This window comes from Marmota flaviventris, chromosome 12 (assembly GCF_047511675.1).
Source record: "Marmota flaviventris isolate mMarFla1 chromosome 12, mMarFla1.hap1, whole genome shotgun sequence".
Classification (NCBI taxonomy): Eukaryota; Metazoa; Chordata; class Mammalia; order Rodentia; family Sciuridae; genus Marmota; species Marmota flaviventris.
In genome coordinates, this window is record NC_092509.1 from 13,130,607 (window position 1) to 13,153,363 (window position 22,757).

General features: G+C 36.7%; 1 protein-coding gene and 1 pseudogene across 4 annotated transcripts in view; both read right to left on the reverse strand.

The window, feature by feature from the left end:
* Positions 1 to 22,757, reverse strand: part of Arid4b (AT-rich interaction domain 4B) — a 143,702-nt gene that overhangs the window by 92,964 nt on the left and 27,981 nt on the right. The gene's annotated exons all lie outside the window — the stretch shown is intronic.
* On the reverse strand, positions 5,426 to 7,591 carry LOC114102496 (small ribosomal subunit protein uS2-like; annotated as a pseudogene).

A 22,757-nucleotide genomic window follows, 5' to 3' on the forward strand; every position in this document is an offset into this window, starting at 1 on the left:
ATTCCACCTAACTTACATCATTAATTATAAACCACACCGCCATGAAAGAAAAAAGATGGCAATTAGACAATGGCATATTCTCAACTGACTGGTGGATGTATTCAGAAATATTACAATACAGATAAAGCATGTCTTAGACCTGATAATTCTTTATGCTTATAGCACAAAATATGCATAAAACTAACACAAATCTATAAATTAAATTCCACAAACCAACAAAGTCTATAAAACTCTACATGAATTCACTAAGATGGATGATATTCTGCTAAAACTACACATTCACAACATAAACATGATACAGACTAATTTGGACTACCAGGTTTTTTAAAACTGAGCACTGTGTAACCAATCAATTCTCCCACAACTTTCCTCTATTCAAAATAACACAAACCCTTACCAGGGAGATCAATATTGCTTCAAAAGGCAGGGATATATAAATTTATCACTTATTCCATCTCTGTTCTTTTCTAATTAAACTTACAACTAAAGAAACACTATTATTATCACCTCTGACTGAAAAACATAAAAAGCAGATGCAGAAACTGAAAAGGTAGTTCTATTATTCAGATGTAGATATTCCCAGAAAATGTTTATGTTGAATCATTTTATCTATGAGCTGAAATGGCAGAAAATGGAAGATAAACAAGGTAAGAATATGTATGTACCTTTTGAATTTACAGTTACATGTATTAGCCAATGAAATGATTAAAAAATTTTAAAGGGAACTTTGAGACTGGACCCAAGAGAATTTGAGGAGTTCAGTCTGATAAAGACTCTTACCGGAGTAATAGGATATAGAAACATGAGGACAGGATTTATGTGGAGAATACCCCAGGTTATGACCCCAATATGCAACTATTAGTTAAGTCTCTTATTCTGTTTCTCCATCTTATAAAGAGGATAAACAATTCCATGAGCTGTTAAGTGCAGTTACAAAGTCTCTTATAAAAATCTAAAGAAAAATAGATCATTAACAAGAAATAATAAAAGAACAGTAATTGCTCCATAAATACCATTTAAGTCAATGAGTGAACATATCCAAACAATCAAATCAAAATTGACAATTATGTTCCTGGCTAGATGCCAAGATATATAAAAAGCTTTTTTATTTTCCTGTCTTAAAAATGTCATGATTTAATTGGGCAGGATGGTCCTCCCCCAAAATTAATGGGATGGAATTTTAACATTTGTTTAAATGTTTAAAGAAAAAAGACAATTAATGAAAAACTCAGTTTGAAACCTCAAAATCATTTGATCAAAAATTTCAAAAGACTGCTAAAAATACAATTTTAGCTTTATACAAAAATAAATAAATAAACTCTTAAGTCTGTTCACCTATTATTACCTACTCTTTTCTCAAAGAACTACTTACTAACTGATGTATTTAAATACTAGATAAACATGGTGTGTGTTTGTGTGTGCACGCCACTATAACATAAAGCCAGATAACACAGTAAACTTTAAGAATGAAATAATATATAATATATACAGCTATGGTGGCACATGCCTATAATCCTAACTATTCAGGAGGCTGAGGCAGGAGGACTGCAAAGTTCAAGGCCAGCCTCTACAACTTAGTCTATTTCAAAATAAAAAAATATAAAATCACACTGGTGTTGAGCCATTAGATATTACTATTAAGTTGGAGCCAATATCAAATTTTAGAAATGAGTATTCCTCACTTCACTGAACACTAATTTAAGAAAATGGACTTAAGGTTTCATTAGTAATGGCAAATAGGAAGGGTCATGCTACATGCCAGGGTTTGTTTGTTGGTTGGTTGTTTGTTTTTTTTTTTTAAGTTGTAGATGAACACAATACCTTTATTTATTTATTTTTACGTGGTGCTGAGGATCTAACCCAGTGCGTTACATGTGTTAGGCAAGTGCTCTACTACTGAGCCACAACCCCAGCCCTATGCCAGAGTTTTTAAAATGCATTCCAGGACACTTGAACTCATCCCTCCTTTCAGTAGACTTTGAAAAATAAACAGACTCAATCTATAAGCATTTTAATATGTTAGAATTAATAGGTTCCAATAAAATCTACTAGATTATTAGCTCCTTCATCATCAGACATGGGAGTTTTAAAAAACTATACCAATGAAATGAATTACTAGGTTGCTTGTCTACCTAGAGATCCCATATGAGTCAGAATATTTTTTAGAATTTCATTAGAAAACCTGCACTGCTGCTCAATAGCCCCATGTAGTCACAGGTTAAGTTTTGTCTCCCTAGGATTTCCTGATCCCTACTAAGATCATAAAAAACACTTCTATGGCATCTCTTCCCATAAGCATTCCCAGGAGAAGAGGAAAGTCCAGAAAGCACTTTAAAATACTAGCATTTTGGTTGCCAATTTACTTTCCCCAAGAAAGAAGAAATCCACAAGACTGTTATTATCCAAATGAGATGATAAATTTCCTGTGATCTAAGGAGGAGTCACTGAGCACATACAAAACATTATTTTTTATTTATCTTAAAAACAAATAGGAAATAAAGTTAGCTGAACATAAAGGTGCATGCTTATAATTCCAGCTACTAATGAGGCTGAGGTAACAGCAGGAACTCAATTTCAAGATCAGCCTAGGCAACTTAGTGAGATCCTGTATCTAATAAAATAAAAATTTTGAAAGGCTGGTGACGTAGGCCATGTGGAAGAGTATTTGCCTAGCATGCTCAAGGCCTTGGGTTCAATCCCCAGTAAAAGTGAGAGAGAGAGAAAAGAAAAATGTACCAGTTGCAAAATACATAAGAGTTGACAGAGGTAACAAGAGCTCATTCACTTTTAGCATACTGCATTAGGTAAACCTGCATTGGGGAGTTTTACAGAGTGCACTACTCTTGCTAACCTGAGTTAATGATTATAAACAAGAAAAATGGTTCTCAAAGTGGGTTCCCAAGACCAGTAGGGTCAGCAACACCTGGGAACTTGATAGAAGTGCAGGCTCAACTTCACTCTGAATTAGAAACTCTAGGGGAGGAAACCAGCCATTGTGTTTTAACAAGCCATCAAGAGAACTCTGAACTCTGAGGCATCATACACCTATAGGAAGACTAAGCCTGGCGGTTATTTCCCAAGGTCTTTTAATTTTTTTTAAAGAATTTAACCTTTATTTATTTGTTGTTTATTTGTTTTGTTATGTGGTGCTGAGAATCGAACACAGGGCCTCACCTGTCCTAGGCTAGCGCTCTACCCCTAAGCCAAAACCCCAGCCCTTCCCTAAGTCTTAAATGGGATACCTGGCAATTAACAGAATCACCATTTGTTTTCCTAACCATGTAGGTTATATGGAAGAAATGAAATGGACAAGTGAAAAGCATCAGGGAAATTCAGTAACTATTAAAGACTTAAAAGATGCCAAGATAATGATAATGAAAAAGAAATAAAACATCAACAAAAAATAGGGCAATAAAAGGAACATTCATTAAAATATATAATAGAAAAGATGCTTTGAGAAGGTTCTAAAAAGAAATCACAATTTTTCAATACAAATAAGTAAAAACTAAGGAAATGGAAAGCCAATACTTCTATACACAGAAGAGTTAAAGGCATGCCTGGGAGTGCTCTCCTTAGAAGAGCCTGTTTGCAAGGTTAGCTGGCATTTGGGATCTTACATGAATCTAGATTTCCAGATTTCCACCATGAATTGATAAGAAACCAGTGGCTGAACTGTAATGTACAAACAATATGGCTTATGTTTAAAACCTGTTTTCATTCTAAAGAGTCTGAAATTTGAGTATGTGTCAGGCATGGACTGCCTATGTGACCAGACATCAATAAAACACTGCATGATGGTCTCTAGCAAGATTCACCTAATTAGCAACATTTCACTTGCACTGTCATAATTTCTTGCTGGGGAAATTAAATGTGTCTTGCCTATGTGACTCTACTGAGGAAACTTGTGCCTGGTTTCACCCCATGCACCTTTTCCTGTTGCTGATTACACTTTATACCCTTCTGTTTTAATAAAGCACAACTTTGAGTAATGCAACCCACACACTGAGTCCTGCAAGTTCTCCTGGCAAATTATCCAACCTGAGGGATCCCCAATATATTCTCTTAGTTCTAAGATAAATGAGCTCTTTGACAGTCACATACCAAGATAAAAATGAGACAAATATCATTGAATCTGATGGTTCATAATACTCTAAACGTTTAAGTATTATTTTATCTCCATTTTCTTATTCTTTTGGAGGGGGTAGGTTTGAACCCAGGGGCACTTAACCACTGAGCTATAACACCAACCCCTTTTATCTTTTGAGATAGGATCTTGCTAAGTTGCTGAAACTGGTCTTGAACTTGTGATTTAGCCTTGCATAGTGATACAAGTCTATAATCCCAGCAACTGGGAAGGCAAGTAGTAGGCCAGTCTCAGCAATTCAGTGAGACCCTGTCTCAAAATAAAAACTAGAAAGGGCTGAGGTAGAGCACCACTGGGTTCAACCTCCAGTTACCAGGCCACCCCCACCCCCAGACCCCAAAAGCATTGATTTTTATCTGTTTCTAACTCATAGAAGGTAATGTTCTTCAAGTCTCCTGGAAATAATACAGTAAGCTCAAGGACATATTTTTGGTAGATTCTGGGATAATAGTACATAGATTCAGTTAGTACAATAATTAGTTATATGGGTGTATCAAAGTTTGGAAGTACAAGTAGGTGGTATAGACAATTAATGAAAACTACTATAAAAATTTTAACCAGGAAACCATAAAACTTTCTGTGGGTCTCTGAAGAAGTATCTGAGGACACTGTAATTAAAGAGAGAATTTTTCAGAAGACTATGTATCTAATGCAATAAAGCCTGATCCAAATCAATTTAATAAAGTTTAAGAACTACTGCACCATGATATTTCATATAAGTTACTAACGTGGGAGAAAAGGAAAACGAGAATATTTTGAGGCAAACAACTCAGACTTAACCAGACATGAAAATATTTACTATGTTAGATAGTATTTCATTTTATAACAGTAAGCTTTCACATTTCGTTTTTATTAAAAAATTAGGTAAGTAAAGAAAGCACTATTTCACACTGGAACAAAAAAAAAAAGAAGAAGAAGAAGCAGAGCTTTAAGTTATTTTAAAGGACACAATTATTGCAGACAGGAAAAGAGTCAGGCACAGTGGCCCAAACATATAATCCTGACAGCTCAGGCAGTAGAGGCAAGAGGATCTTGAGTTCAAAGCCAGCCTCAGCAACTTGGCAAAACCCTAAGCAACACAGCAAGACCTTATCCCAAAATAAAAATTATTTTTTAAAATGGGGCTGGAAATGTGGCTTAGTGGTTAAGTACCCTTGGATTCAATCCCTGGTTTGCCCCTCCTCCTCCAAAAAAAAGAGGAAAAGAGCTTAAACCCAGATTTCCACTGAATGTCATTTTATGCTGTCAGGCAGTAACAACGTATATTTTTTTTAGAAATTGGTGTTTATTCTCTGTAAATTGGTGCTTATTCTCCTTATTTCCACCTTGCTTATTAATGTGTGACTGCAGAACAACTCAAGACCACTCGGTGGTTGTTCCTACCCACTCAGTGGCCTGAGAAGTGGGGGCTGCTGACCAGTCTTCAGTGGCTGGCTGGGCACTCCAGTCTTCAGTTGGGAACTGCTGGATAGGCACAGAGAGCACCTGCACACCTTCAGACCAGTCTGCAACCTCAGGTTGAGTAGCAGTGAACTCAGGAGCTGGAGCAGTCCATTCACCCTGAAATTCCTCCTTGGTTGTTAGGGTCTGTAAACAAGTCAAGATGGCGCCTGGCATTTTGCCAGAGGGAGTGGTTTGTGAAGTAACGCCAGCTAGCCATTAAGTGTGGAGATTCCTTATTGGTTGACTGCTGTATCTAGTTTATGTTAATTAAGATAAGCTGTGTGGAATGTATATATACCCCTCCTGTCCTGCAATAAACGGCTCCCACTCCTGCTGTATCAATGTACACAAGTTGCTCGTCGCCCCCCCCCCCCCCCCCCCCCCCCCCCCCGGTTAGTTTGCTGCAGCCGGACTGGAGCAGATGGTGGCCCGTACGGGAGCCCCGGGACACTCGGGGGTAAGTTGACGAGGAAAAGCTGCCCGTCCTTAGATAGGACGGGAGCAAATCTGCTCGTCCCTAGGCAGAGAGGGCGAGAGGAAAAATGGACATTTTGAGAAAATGGAGAAGATTGATACAGTGTTTGTGTCTTGTCTTGAAATGTTGTATTGTCTTTGTGACGAAAATATGGAAGGGGTGTTAAGTAAATTACTAAGGGAAGAAGGCACCCCAGTGGAACCAAGAGCAGTTAGGGCATGTGTTGATGGAAGCCCAGGAACTCTAGTCAGAAAGAAGAAAGTTCAGAAGAGGAAGGATTATCAGGAAAAAAGTTGCAGCAAAAGGCTATTACTGAATACTTTTTGTTACCGGAGGGTGCGTGAATCAGCGCGGCAGCTGCCACGTGCACGAGCTGGTCATGGCGCAGCAAGGACTTTCCAAGCAGAGGCAGCTGGCTCTTACCCGCCCCCCGCCCGGGGAGCGGGACGCCACTGCGAGAGCCCAAATCCAAACCTGACCGAAGGCACAGTCTCGCAGGCTCTTGCTCCCTGTGCCCAGTGGCAGTTTGAGTCCGGAACACTCCCCGGATTCTCCCGGGGGCCATCTGGGGGATGACAGCAACTTGTGTACATTGATACAGCAGGAGTGGGAGCCGTTTATTGCAGGACAGGAGGGGTATATATACATTCCACACAGCTTATCTTAATTAACATAAACTAGATACAGCAGTCAACCAATAAGGAATCTCCGCACTTAATGGCTAGCTGGCGTTACTTCACAAACCACTCCCTCTGGCAAAATGCCAGGCGCCATCTTGACTTGTTTACAGACCCTAACACTTGGTCACAGCCTTTTCAGCAGCAGCCTGCTCTTCCTTTTCAATCTCTTCAGGATCTCTGTACAAGTACAGATCAGGCATAACCTCCCATGGGTGCTCACGGGAAATGGTGCCACACAAGGGCAGAACTTCTCGGGCCAGCATCCACCACATCAGACCCACAGAATGAGCTCCCTTGTTGTTGCATGGAATGGTAATGTCCACATAGCGCAGAGGAGAGTCTGTGTTACACAAAGCAATGGTAGGCAGATTGACATACGACACTTCTGTAAGAGGCTGGTGGTCAGCCCTGGGATCAGTAACCACCAGAAGACGTGGCTCCCGGAAAGCTGCCTGTATCTGGTTAGTGAAGGTTCCAGGAGTGAAGCTGCCAGCAATAGGGGTGGCTCCAGTGGCAGCAGCAAACTTCAGCACAGCCCGCTAGCCAGTATTCCTAGATGATATGACACTGACATCAGCAGGGTTTTCAATGACAACAATGGCACGAGCTGCCAGCAGAAGCTTCTCCCAGGTCCTCTTCAGATTTATGATGTAGATGCCATCACTTTTCCTTTTGTAGATATACTGTTCCATCTGGAAATCAAGGTTGGTGCCACCTAAGTGGGTTCCTGCTGCAAGGAATTTGAGGACATCCTTCTCCTTCATTTGCAGGACATCAAGGGCTCCGGACATTGTGACAGTTTCCCTTTAAAGTTACGATGGGAATCAAGAACAACGTTGTATGGATCCCTCCCTGGGTAGCGCAGAAAGGACAAAGTATCATTCTTTAAAAAAAAAATTATCCTACCCATTAAGGAAGTAATTTTAAAGTGTTACGAAGAAGCCAAGGGTTGGGGTTATAGTTCAGAGGGAGACTGCTGGCTTCGTACAATGAGGCACTGGATTCAATTCTCATCACCACATAAAAAAAATAAACGAAAAAAAAAAAAAAAGCAGCAGCACCAGCAGCCAAGTATGGTGGCCCACGCCTGTAATCCCAGCAATCCTGGAGGCTGAGGCAGAAGTATTACAAATTCAAAGCCAGCCTCAACAATCCTAAAAATCTTAGCCAGACCCTGTCTCAAAATAAAAAGGGTTGGGGATACAGCTCAGTAGTAAAGCACACCTGAGTTAATTCCCCAGTGCCCTGTCTCCCCAAAAAAAATTTAAAAAGAAAAATTACTGAGGGCTGGGGTTGTGGCTCAGAGGCAGAGCGCTCACCTATCGTGCGAGAGGCACTGATCCTCAGCACCACATAAAAAAAATTAAGATATTGTCTCCACCTATTATAACTAAAACATAAAAATATTTAAAAAAAGAAAAAATTATTGGGCTGGGTCCATAAGTCAGTGGTAGTGTGTATGCTTTAGCATATTCCAAGGCCATGGGTATCACCATAATGGAAAAAATAAAAAGTATTACAACATACATTTAGAAAAATGCATAGGTAAAGACTTGAGATGCCACACAAAAATGCTAATATTAAAAATGATTTTCTTCTGCTAATTTTCTGGATTTTTCATACTTCCTACGATGAGTTAAAAATAATGTAAATTTGTTTAAATAAAAAATTTATTTTATTATTAAATAACAAAATTAATATTAAATTTTATTATTTGAAGATGGTAACATCCATGATTTCTTGCTGACACTATCTATACAAAGGAAATTAAATCCATTGTACAATTTAAATGAATTTCCAATAATTCTTTAAGGCCTAAAGTGCCTACTCTCCAGATAAAATGTAAACCTGTTTTAAGATGCATGTGATCAACTGATCAGAGAACATTAATTACAGTTACTTCCCTGGCTTTCAGCTGTTGCTGTATGTAACAAGTATATCTTTAGAACCACAGAACCCTTGCTTAGTAAGTACAAGGCTCTGGGTTCAATAACCAGCATCACCAAAAACAAAAACAAAAACAAAAAAACAGCCCAAAATAACTATGGCCTATTATGGCAATTAAAAATTAAGTGATTTAATTCTACATTATACATTGTCACCTTCGTGTCACCTCAACTTTGTTTTTAACTTTGCAAAAACTTCAGTATTTTCTGCATACTTGAACTTGTTATCTGGTGGTTATCAAAAGGAAGTAAACACATTTCTTCCTCAGAGTAAAATATTTTATTTAGTTAAACAGAGAACAGAATAAATATATCATCTTATACAGGGCTGAGGTTGTGACTCAGCAGTAGAGGGCTCACCTAACACATGCAAGGCCCTGGGTTTGATCCTCAGCACCACATAAAAATAAATAAATAAAAGGTATTGTGGGGCTGGGGTTGTGGCTCAGTAGTAGAGCTCTTGCTTCACATGTGTGAGGCACTGGGCTCAATTCTCAGTACTGCATATAAATAAATAAAATAAAGGTCCATCGACACTAAAAAAAATATTTTTAAAAAAAGTATCATGTCCAACTACAACTAAAAAATAAATAAATAAATAAAGAGGCACTAAGACTTATCAACACAGTAATTATCAAGAAAAGGTGCAAATGAGTTTAAAATAATCTTTTAAACAACTTAAAATAATTAAGACATTTTATAAGACTTCCATTCAAAAAATTTAAGCCCAATGCTAAAATAAGCAAAATCACAGCTGGTACCTAGTTACTCACTCTTCCAAAAGATTCCAGAGAGCCTAGGTTTTACTGCATCCTCAAGCAATAGGACTATTCAAATATTATAACAAGAAAATACAAGCCTTTGGGCTGGGGATGTGGCTCAAGCGGTAGCGCGCTCGCCTGGCATGCGTGCGGCCCAGGTTCGATCCTCAGCACCACATACAAACAAAGATGTTGTGTCTGCCGAAAACTCAAAAATAAATACTAAAAAATTCTCTCTCTCTTTCCCCTCCCTCCCTCCCCTCCTCTTTAAAAAATAAAAGAAAATACAAGCCTTCTTCTTAAGGAAAAAAAAAAAAGAATGCAAGAGAGACATAAGTAAATTAAGGAACCACATTCCTAATGACAGTCTGATTTCTAATTCGCAAACCTGAATATTATCAATGCCTTGAATAAAGTCAACAATTAGTGATTATTTTTCCAGCAGGAACTAAGGATGAATGCTGATGCTCCATTTCTGTTCCTGGAATCCTGACTTCATTTTTTTTTTAAATGTGTAAGGTAGCATCTTTAAAAAACAAAAAATTAGTCTCTCCTTTCAGCCTAAATGGAGTAACAATTGACATTTTAATACCCCCCAAAAACAGACAAAATACTTTAAGCAATGTCAATCACTGGACATCAGATAAAGAAGAAAAGATGATTTCAAAAAACAAGTTTCCTGGGGCTGGGGATATAGCTCAGGTGGTAGAGTGCTTGCCTAGCATGTACCAAGCCACTGGGTTCTATCCCCAGGACCAAAAAAAAAAAATGTAAGGCAGGCTCTAGAAGTACCTTACTGTATAGCCCTAAGAATTACCAGCACATGGACCTACAGATTATGGGTCAGATACCAAAGAGGAGAATTGTTGTACAGGGAAACTTAAGAGATATGCAGAGGGTCCTCTCAGTACTCAGGTGAGAACCTAATAGCACTTGCATATGAGGAATTATCCAAGACAATGGAAAAAATTAGAGTGAAAAATGCTTGATATTAACTAAGAATTAAGAGTTTGAGTCTACCAGCCTAACTAGAAAAATACACAAGTTCTAAGCATTAGTTAGTTTACTCCAGAAGGTCCTGTCCCAGTAGCAGGTTAATAATTACCTCTGTTCTGAAGAACACTGCTCCAACCTCACCTAATAAGATTCTAAAGCAAGACCCAGAAAAATCACACTTTTCTCAAGGAACTTAAATATACGCTAAGAAAAAGCTCAGGAAGACCTACAGAATTACAGAAAAATTCAGTACTCAACATATCAAAATTCACTACATTTAGGATCATCAAAGATTAACAGGCATACAAAAAAAACAAAATGCAGGCCTGTGAGCTGGGGGTGGTAGAGCTTTTGCCTAGCAAGTGCGAGGCCCAAGGTTTAGAGAAGAAAAGGGCATGGAAGGAGAGGGGAGAGGAAGGATGAGGGAGGAGAGGAAGGGAGGAGGTAAGAGAAAATAGAGAAACAGAAAAAAAATTTTTTTTTTTAAAGAAATAATGGTCAAACTGTTTCCAAATTAAACAAAAAATATAAACCAAGATCAAGAAGTTCAGCCGGGCAAGGTGGCACACACCTGTAATCCCAGCAGCTTGGGAGGCGGATGCAGGAGGATCACAAGTTCAAAACCAGACTTAGCAATGGTGAGGTGCTAAGTGACTCAGTGAGATCCTACCTTTAAACAGAATACAAACCAGGCTGGGAATGTGGCTCAGTGATCAAGTGCCCCCCGAGTTCAGTCCCCAGTACCAAAAAAAAAAAAAAGAGAGAGAGAGAAAAGGAGAAGGAGTTGAAGTTGTTCAACAAAGGCAAGCATAAGTAAATAACATTATCAACCCACTTGATCTGATTTACATCTAACACTCCACCCAATAAGAACAGAATACACATTCTTTTCCACTGCACACAGAACATTTACCAAGACAACATATCCTGAGTCATAAATTAAATCTCAATAAATTTGAAAGCATTCAAGTTATACAAAGTATGACAACAATGGAATTAATTTAGAAGTCAATAACAAAAAAACTCTGAAAAGTCTAAAAATATTTGAAAAAGAAAATAAAACATTTCAAAATAACTCATGAATCAAAGAAGAGATCAAAAGGAAAATTAGAAAGTATTATGTGTAAAATGAAAACCAAAAACATTACATACTAGAATGTATTGCTAAAACAAAATGCACCAATAAACTGGAAAAAAATGTTTTTAAAGGAAAAAAAAGAGCTGTCTCAAACCAATGACCTCACTTTCTACCTTTAAAAGAGGAAATTAAGAAAAGCAATAACTTAAAAAAGATGAAAATCAATGAAACAGTAAAATAACAAGAGAAAATCAAGAAAAACAAAATCTGGCTTTGTTGATATCAATAAAATTGGCAGTCCTAGCCAAAAGGAACATGAAGAGTGAAGATGCAAGTTACCACCATTAGAATGAGGCTGGTAACAACACTACAGATTCTACAATATTAAAAGCACAATAAGGGATTATTATGAACAAACCTATGCTAATAAGTTAGACAACTTGGATAAAATGAACATCTCCCTTGATAGACAAAAAGTACAAATGCACTCTCAACAAGAAATAGATAACTTATAGCCTTAAATCTGTTTTGAAAATTGACTCTGCAGTTTAAAACACCTCCCACTAAGTAAATGTCCCACTGCTGGAGAATTATGAGAAACACTTAAGAAATAGTTATCAACTCAGCACAAATGCTTTCAAAACTCATTGTACAAAGCAAGCATTATTCTGACATATAATAAGCTTATGAGAAAAGTACAGACCAATGTCTCAAATGCAAAGAATTTTTAAAAGAATACAACAATGTTTTTAAAAGGTAATACATGGGACTGAGCTTGTTGTTCAATGATAGAGCACCTACCTATCACATAAGAGACAGTGAGTACATCAATCAATCAATCAATCATTTTTTTTTAAGGTAATAAATACATCATGATCAAGTAATGTTTACCCTAGCAATGGAGGGTTTTGTTTTTGTTTGTTTTTATGTGTGCTGGGATTAAACCCAGGGTCTGACAGAAGCTAAGTATGCCCTCTATCACTGAGCTATGCCCCCATCCTCTAGATATAGAGGATTGTTTTAAAATCCAGAAGTTAATCCATGTTACTAACCCTATTAACCTGCTCTTTTCTTTAAACAGAAAATCATAATCTTTTCAACAGAGAAAATATACCTGATGCAATCTAAGTCATTCCTGTTGAAATCTCTCAGGAACAGAAGGAAACGTCTCAACCTGATAAAAAGCATCTGTGCCAAATATCCGACTAACATGATACTTAATGATGAAAGATGAATGCTTCCCTTAAGGTTAAGAATAAGATAGAGATATCCACCTTACCACTTATAATCAGCACTGATTTGGAGATTCTATCCAATACAACCAAGAAGGAAAAGGCATTTGGATTGGAATGAAAAAAAAAAAAAAACTGTGTTTATTGACTAGTAATATAATCCATTATAAAAAAAAAAAAATCCAAAACAATCTACAAAAGAGCTAATGAAACTACTAAGTAGGTTTAGCAAGATCACCAGATTAGGAATTTCAATCAATATAGATAAATTCCTATTAAAAATTGAAATTGGAAAACAATACTATTACAACAGAATGAAAAACTATACCTGGTGCAGTGGCACACACTTTTGACCCCAGAGACTAGAGAGGCTAAGGCAGGAGAACTGCCAAGTTGGAGGCCAGCCTCAGCAATTTAGCAAGACCCTATCTCAAAATAAAAAAAAATAAAAATAAAAAAGGAAGAGATATAACTCAATGGTAAAGTGTCCCTGGGATCAATCCCCCATATTTCCCCCCCCTAAAAAAAAGAGAAGAAAAATGAAATACACAGTGTATACCAGGTATGCCCACCACAATGTCCCCTCTGTATTCTCCTAGCCTTCTTTGTGTCCCAGCTCAGAGCACATACATCCTACCAATGTTTCAGTCTACAACTTTATAATATATGTTTCTCTTTCCATCTCCCCCATCTTTTCTGAATTGTTTAAAGTAAATGCCAAAAGAATTCCAGTTTCTAGTCTACCCTACAAAGAAGATTGGAAGTCATGATCTTCCTCCACTAAAACAAAGTTGAACAATCTGATATTCAACACCTCCTACCGGATCTGTCAGAGAACTAAGGTCACAGGACAAAGTACTGTCCCCCAAAGTGGAGAGAAAGGCAGGCAGAAACAGAGAATTACAACTTACCAGGGCACTAGTCCAGAAGAAGAAACCTCCACTGTCTCCAGGAAAGGATATGGAAACCTAACTATATGATAAATTCTTGGAAGCTGAATATATACAAGCTTGGTAATTAAAAACTCCAGGGCAGCTACTTAGAAGGCTGAGGCAGGAGGACTACAAGCTGGACAGCCTAGACAATGTACTGTGGGCCCCTGAAAGGGCTGAGTATGTGTCTCAGAGTACATGTGTGTATGTCCCTGGGTTCAATCCCAGTATCACAAACAATAATGAGTCCAGGGCAGTTCCATCTTCAGGGGGATCCATATTTCATAAATACCTTACCAGGTTTTCACAGAGATTACAGAAAAATCCCCTCCAGCTTCTAAGAGGGGAAGGGAGAAAGAAATCATTGTGAAATATGCCCAGAGCATTCTAAACAAGGTCTGCCCTCTGTTTGACACAGTTTAAATGGCCTAGGGGAAAGCCCCCTCTAGCCTTCCTACCTTACCTGAGAGAGGAAACAAGCAGAGAACTACTTATGAAGGTCACAGCTAAGGGATATAGGCTCACCAAAAAAAAAAAAAAAAAATGAGACCTGCTCATAAAACCAAGAACATTTCCCATTGTCCAACATCTTTCTACTACATCAACAGAACATCTGTATAATAACAAGGGATCACAAATCAAAGAACTACACCAACTGGAACTTATTCAAGGAGTTTCTAGGAAAACTCAAAGACAAAAGAGGAAATAAAAACAATGCCACAAGAGGAAATGTCAGCCTCTAACACAAACAGCTACAGCAAGTACAAAATAAAGCCTAACTCCTGGCCAGAAGAACAAAAGCTCATGCTGAAGGCCTGCATGCCTTAGTTCCTTTTACCTAGTGTATATGACTAATATGTGGCAGGGAAAGGAAAAATTAGGCTTAGAATACTATGAATCCCAGCAGAAAACTCCACCCCGTTTTCTTAGCCCCCCCCTTTTTAAACCTCTCCCCTCCATTTCTTTTTTTTTTTTCTATCTATGTATTTTGCATTACAAGTCTTAATACACCATTATACAATAACTTATCATATCCCTGATTATATATTCCCCTCCATTTCTTCTACTCCCACTATTACTGGGTAGGGAAAGAACTCAGAAAAGGAAGAGTAATAGAGAAAAGGGCAAAGATTGGTAGCATGGTAAAATTAACCATTCACAAACTTCTACATGTGACAGAAACAGTATACAATCTAAAACCTAGTCTTTGTTTTGGGGTTTTTTTTAATATTTATTTTTTAGTTGTAGTTGGACACAATACCTTTATTTATTTTTATGTGTAGTGCTGAGGATTGAACCCAGGGCTTGTACATGCTAGGCACGTACATGCTACCGCTGAGCCACAACCCCAGCCCCTAGTCTTTGTTTCTAAAGGGTCTAGCGGAGGTATCAGTTAAACAGGTGAGCAGTTAGGTAACTACTATGAAGTTGTTCTGTACAAGGGGAGACATCCTGACATCCTAAAATGGGCTTACATCCTTCTTAGGATGTCAGAAATTACATGAACAATGATTGGCAGTTTAGGAAATAAATAAGATGTGCAATGACATGAAATGAGAAACAACAAAGATTTGGGGGAAATGCAGTGCCGCAGTCCGGCTGCAGCAAAATAACGGGGGTGGGGGGTGGGGGGGGTGACGAGCAGAGCAACTTGTGTACATTGATACAACAGGAGTGGGAGCCGTTTATTGTAGGACAGGAGGGGTATATATACATTCCACACAGCTTATCGTAATTAACATAAACTACATACAGTAGTCAACCAATAAGGAATCTCCACACTTAATGGCTCGCTGGCGTTACTTCACAAACCACTCCCTCTGGCAAAATGCCAGGCGCCATCTTGACTTGTTTACAGACCCTAACAATGCAGAACAAGGGAAAGGTGGCAATATAGGCTACAATTACTAATGACCCTACTGAGAAACATTTTGATAGAGTAAGAAGCTTTGTCTCATGAAAAGGAGTGACACAATCTATGTCTTAGATCACACAGCTTGCAGAAAACAAGACTCCAAGAATATGAGGCAGGATCAGAGAGACCAGTTAAGAATTAAATACTGTAATTTAGCCAGGTATGGTGGTACATGCCTGTAATCCCAGCTATTCAAAAGGCTGAGGCAGGAAGACAGACTGAGCAACTGAGCTAGACGTTGTCTCAAACATTTTTTAAAGGGCTGGAGATGTAGCTCATACAAAAAACACTCATGGGTTCTATCTGCAATACCACCAATGAAAAAACACACATATATACATATGTATATGTGTGTATGTGTATATATAAGTATGTGTGTGCTCATGTGTATATACACACACACACATAATCTAAAATGAGAACGTATGGTCTACAGTAAGACTCGCATACAGACAGAATGACTAGCGGAAGCCATCCATCTTCATATTTAGTGACTAAACAAAGGGATGAAGAATATTACCATTTATCCCCGTAACTGCTGATCTCCAATTTCAAAAGAAAAGAAAACTGAACTACAGAGCTAACCAAATGGCCAAAGAGGCTGTAGAGAGAAAGACAAAAGGAATTCCAGATGAGGCTATAGAGCAAGAAGCTGGCTGTTTACTATCTTGAATGTATCAGAAACTCTTCTTTCAGATAGTATAGGAGAAAGGGTTTACTTAATTATTGTACTTGCCCAACAATGATGAATACCCATCACATTATGCAAATTAATGTCTAATTATCATAAAATTCACAAACTACTTCTGTTGACATCTTTATTTTCCACCTAGTGATTCTACTGGCAGCTGCTATTTTCACTAAAATTATTAAATAAGCCTAACAAAACAAGTCCCACTCTCATATGAATTCCTGGTCTCAAATAATTTAAGTCTCTTTTTCCCATAAGTTAGTACATGAATTGGTTTTTATAAAATCACAAATACAAAAAATTACATAAAAATAAATGTTGTCTCCCTTCACCTTCTCCCTTCCTATGTTCTTCATCAACTTAGCTACTGTCACTTACTCAGGATATTCTTCCAGTAGTCTCCTTTTCCCAAATATTCAAGGATCTACCAAGAAAACATATTTTCGCCAATATATATTTAAAATTACCTGTTTAATCTACATGAGGAAAATATGTCAATGATCATCAAAATAAAAGAATGCCTATTCCCTTTAACCAGTAAGTATACTTTCCGGAGTTAATCCTAGAGACACTCTTGCATACATATGAAGTTACCTCATTTCAGAACTGGTTATAAAAGTCAAAAAACAACTAAATATCCAAAAACAGGAGAATGGTTAAATAAATTATGTTACATCCATAAAATATACTGGTGTAGAATTGCAAAAGCAAATGAGCATCCAGGCACAGTGGTGCACACCTGTAATCTCAGCAACTCAGAGGCTGAAAGGAGAATTTAGAGTTCAAAGCCAGCCTCAGCAAAAGGCGCTAAGCAACTCAGTGAGCCCCTGTCTCTAAAATAAATAAATAAATGGGGCTGAGAATGTGGTTCAGTGGTCAGGTACCCTTGAGTTCAATCCCCAGTACCTACTGCCACCCCCACCACCCAAAAAAATAAATAAATAATGAGGAGACCTGGGAGTGAGGCTGACCGTGGATGAGCAGAAGGGAACTTTTCAGGGGAAAGAGGAACGTTCTAAACCTGGATTGTGGCCATGATATACAACCACAGTTGTATATACAATCACACTTAAAATGGTTTACTGTTTTAGTGTGCAAGTTATCCCTCAATAAAGTTGTTTACAAGAATATACAAATAATAGCATTCCACAACTTAGGGAGACCCTCAGCAATGTAGCAAGACCCTATCTCTAAATAAAAATAAGAGAACTGGGGGTACAGCTCAACTGTAAAGCACCCCTGGATTCAATTCCAAGTGTTTTGTTTTTTTTAAAGAAGAAAAATTTCCCCCTGATGTGTTGAATGACAAAAAATTAAGAAGTACAGAAATGTATGCATGATTTAAAAGCCAAAGGTCAAAAAAGATGGAAATAAGAAGCAAATTTGTGTTTGTTTTTCTATTTGCAAGTAACTTTGAATCGATATATAAGAGATAAATAATAGTAAGATATATGCATAAAGAAGGGAAACTTGAGCTGGAACTCAGTGTTATGGTGCTCGCCTAGCACACATGAGACACTGGGTTCGATACTCTGCATCCACATTAAAATAAAAAATGAAGATGTCTACTTAAAACTAAAAAATAAATATTAAAAAATAAAAGAAGAAAAACTCAACAAATGGAGAGGAAAGGGTAGGATGAAATATATATATTCCTATACAAAAATACATATATTCCTTGTATATGTATTTTTATAAGGTTTCTGCCATATGTTTTACTCATTCAAAACATTAAACTTAAACAATATGAATATACCCTCTAATATAAGCTGTCTACTTCCTTATTTCATTATAAATTACATTTGATATAATTTTGCTGTCATCCTGATCATGCTCCCCAACAATCTGCTTTTTTGAAGTGTTGCATGTGCCTATAAAAATGTTATATTCTGAATATTCTAGGAACAGTTCCAGTTTAAAATGTTCAATTTCAATTTTACTGATTTATAAACTTAAAAAGGCTCTTGGAAATTCCATGTTTTCCATAAATTATTTCTACAGTGACATGGAAAATGCACCAATAATTTTTATCATCATATGACCCAATTTAAGATTGGGCAAAGTGGACTCATCCAGGACATAACATAAAACTTGAAGATTCACTTTTCAGATTATGATTAACAGGATAAATTTCTAATCTATTTTTAGGTAACAGAAACAGAACAAATACAAAGCAGACACCAAAGTGGTGTGCAGATAACTGCAAATGAGCCTTCTGGACATAACTTACAAAAGAGAAAAGGTGAAGTAGAAGTAAATAGGAAGAAAGCTCCAAGGGAAGGTTGTACACTGAAAAGAACACATAACTCTTCCAAGATTCCACAATATACTTGTATAACTATACTACCCTCTTCCAAAACCTAAAGAGCAGCACATCTAGGATCCACAAAGATCAGAACTCAATTTTATTGATCGCTCATCTTGTGGCAGGCATTAGGCGTTAGTAATATCTAGTAATATTGCACTCAGTCTCACAACAGCAAATAATAAACAACTGAAATAATCAAATATGTCCACAAAATAGAAATTAAAAATTTTTTACACTGTTAGAAAAAAAATCATTTTTAACACATTGTTAAAGGTCTGTCCAAATGATTCCTAAGAAGCATTAACAATCGTGCCAATCAGTTGGCACAATTCTTATGCTTGGGTGATACATTTCAAGACTTTGGTTCAATGCATGGAACTCTCAGTAATATCAAACCGTATATATACTGTCATTTCCTCAACCTACAATATAGTTTAATTTATAAAACTTAGAATCAGATGTGGTAGAGCATACGTATAAACAAGCAACTGGGGTATTTGAAATTGCCTGAGCAACTTACCAAGACCCCCAGCAATTTAGTGAGACTGTCGCAAAATAAAAAATAGAAAGGACTAGGGATATAGCTCAGTTGTTAAATGCCCCTCAGTTTAATCACCAGTATTAAAAACATATATAAATATATATTTTTTTAAATTAGGCACAGTAAGATAATAATAACTAATAATAAAAGACAGCAATTATGACAATATGCTGTAATGTTATTTAAAACTTATGAATTAAGTGAAACTTTCCACTTAATATTTTCAGATGAAGCTGGACAGTGGCACATGACCCTCAGTTTAATCACCAGTACTAAATATATATATATATATAAATATTTTTTAATTAGGCACAGTAAGAGATAATAATAACTAATAATAAAAGACAGCAATTATGACAATATGCTTTAATGTTATTTAAGGATATAGCAGGAGGATTGCAAGTTCAAAGCCAGCCTCAGCAACTTAGCAAGGCCCTAAGGAATTCAGCAAGACCTTGTCTCTAAATAAAATATAAAAAAGGGTTGGGGATATAGCTGAGAGGTAAAGCACCCCTAGGTTCAATTCCTGAACCTAGGAATTTCAGATGAGGGTTGACTGCAGCTATCTGAAACCATGGAAATTGAAACTGCAGATATGGGAGATTATTGTAGCATACAACCGACTTTTAGGAAAAGATTCCTTTCTCCTCCACAGATAAATTCCTACTCTGGCAAATTTGAGCAACATAATCTGAAAGTTTAACTCTATGTCATAATTTCAGTAATATTAACCTGCAAAATATCTTATTAGGGGCTGGGGTTGTGGCTCAGTGGTAGCATGCTTGCCAAGCATGTGTGAGACAATGGGTTTGAGCCTCCGCCCCATATAAAAAATAAAATAAAGGTATTGTTTCCATCTACAATTAAAAAAAAACATTTTATTAACTAATGAAAAGGGATTATAAAAAATTCATTATCTGCAAATACTACAATCTCAACTTTTATATAATGATAGACCATCTGCACTGTAAATGACATGCTGTATGTTCAAAACCCAGTAAAACATTTAAAATCCTAAAATATGGTAAAATAAAACTTTATTTTTTTTTAGTTACTGACAGAATAAGATGATAATATTATTTTTTAAAATAACCTAACCATTTTGAAATCATGTAAATACTTTATATAAAAACACTAAAAACCAATATGGCATAATGAATTCCACTATTGTGATTAACCAAACAATAAAAATAATTTTAAACTGGCACTGGGGATATAATTCAGTGGTAGAGTGCTAGCCTAGCACATGTAAGGTTCTCAATTCAACTCCTAGTACTGCAAGAAAGAAAGAAAAAAAATTAAAAGTAAAAACCAAAATTTCATATATGTCCTATTTTACTAAGGTGGTGGTATAAGTACAATGAGAAATATCATTTCAATATTTATTTGAAATAAATATTGACCTTACATTCCTAGAGGAATAGACATCAGAAGAATATAAATACATATAATACAGAATGTTAAGTTCCACTTGTTAGGTCTTATTACTAATAAGACTGGTATTATTTCAAAACATTTATGAAATATAATGTTATTATCGTTAGGAACCAAGATTTTAAACACAAGATACAAATATAAAAAGTTAAATAGCTCTATTCATCAAGAAGGCACAGTAAGCAAAGAAGGAAACCCCCAAAGCCAAAGTCAAAGTAAAGACTTTGAAGACCAAGAAAGCCAGGCTGGGCCCAGGTGTGGCTGAACATGCCTATAATCCTAGCAGCTGGGGAAGCCGAGGCAGGAGGATCATGAGTTCAAAGCCAGCTTCAGCAAAAGTGAAGTGCTAAACAACTCTTGAGACACTATTTCTAAATAAAATACAAAACAGGGCTTTGGATGTGGTTCTGCAGTTTTGATTGTCTCAGAGTTCAATCCAAGGGAAGGAGGGAGGAAAAGAAGGATGGAGGGAGGGAAGGAAAGAGAGAAGGAGGGAAGGAAGGAGCAAGGAAGGAAGGAAGCAAGCAAGCAAGCAAGCTAGCCAGCCAGCCAGCCAGGCTAAAAGGTATCTACAGCCACAAGAAAAAAGATCACATATCAACCTTCCTTCTGGTGGTCCAAGATACCGGAGCTACAGAGGCAGACCTTGAAAGAGTTCCCCATAGGCACTATGGACTACTATGCCACAATCAATTTTCCCCTGACCACTGAGTCAGCTATGAAGAAGACAGAAGACAACACCACACTTGTTTCATTGCGGATGTCAAGGCCATCGACCATCACATAAAACAGGCTAAGAAAAAACTCTAACATTAACATGGCCAATGTCAACACCTTTGTCTGGTCTAAATGTGAGAAAAAAGCATGTTCCACCAGCTCCTGACTGACACATTGGATGCTGCCAACAAAACTGGAATCCAGCTAGCTAATTCTAAATATACACTTTTCAAAGTAAAATTCTAAATTCTAAATACACAACTTAATGAAAGAGGCTGAATGAAAACCAAATCTTCACCACAAACAGTAGGAATGCCTAGAAACCTAGCCTATTGGAAGGCTGAAGCAAGACAATCACAAACACAAGGTTAACCTCAGAAACTTAGAAAGACCCTGTCTCACAATAAAAGTTGGGTTTTTTGTTTTGTTTTGTTTTGTTTAATCTGGCATACAATTGAACTGTAGAACTCCCCTAAATTCAATCTCAGTACAAGAAAGATAAATAAAATAAAAGATACTGATTACCATGTTGAAATGAGAATGTTTTAGATATACTGGATTAATTTTAAAGTTATTATAATGAATATCACCAGTTTCTTATTACTACAAGGCTAGAACACTTAAAATTGCTATTGGCTCCCATTTATTACTATTGATAACAATGCTTCAAACAATATTCTCTAGCACCTAAATACCTACCCTCTACTAACCCATTCTCCTATTTATCATTATTCATAACAATAACTAAGAGCTGTTGATCAGCTGTTACCTGTTAGACACTATGCTAAATACTTTAAATGGATTATCTCATTCAACTCTTCCAAAGTAGAAGACAGGATTTTTCATTATTCTCATTTCAGAAACAATTTAAAATTAAGCAGAGACAAGAAAAAGTACAAGGCAGCAAGTATTGGTACTAGAATAAAAATTCAAAGTTTGATTTGAAAGTTTTTATTCTTAACCACCACCAATGCTCTACTATCTGACCAAAATTTATATTCCTGAATTTTATAACATCTAAAAACACTGTCCCCCAAACAGGTATTTTCTACTAGTTCTAAAAGCAAAAGGAATATGAGCCTAACTTCCAATAAGTATATGCACAGCAATAAGCACTCTATTTTATTAAAATACAATGCACACTGAGCATACAAAATATATATTTTACACTATCAACAATTGCTAACTACTAAAGTGATCTTCCCCTCACCCTACATCATCTACTAAAGTGATCTTCCCCTCACCCTACATCATCTTACAGGTTATCATTTTGGGGCAGCTATAAACCAAATATGGCAAAAATTATTTTGCATTTATCATCTTATTTAAATTTATAATCATGCAAAGTACTTATTATTATTATTCATATTTTTTATTTATAAAGATTCTAACAGCTTTTATTACAAGGTGCAAGGTAGCATTTCATCCAACACTCACCAACATCGAACCATCATCTTCTATAAA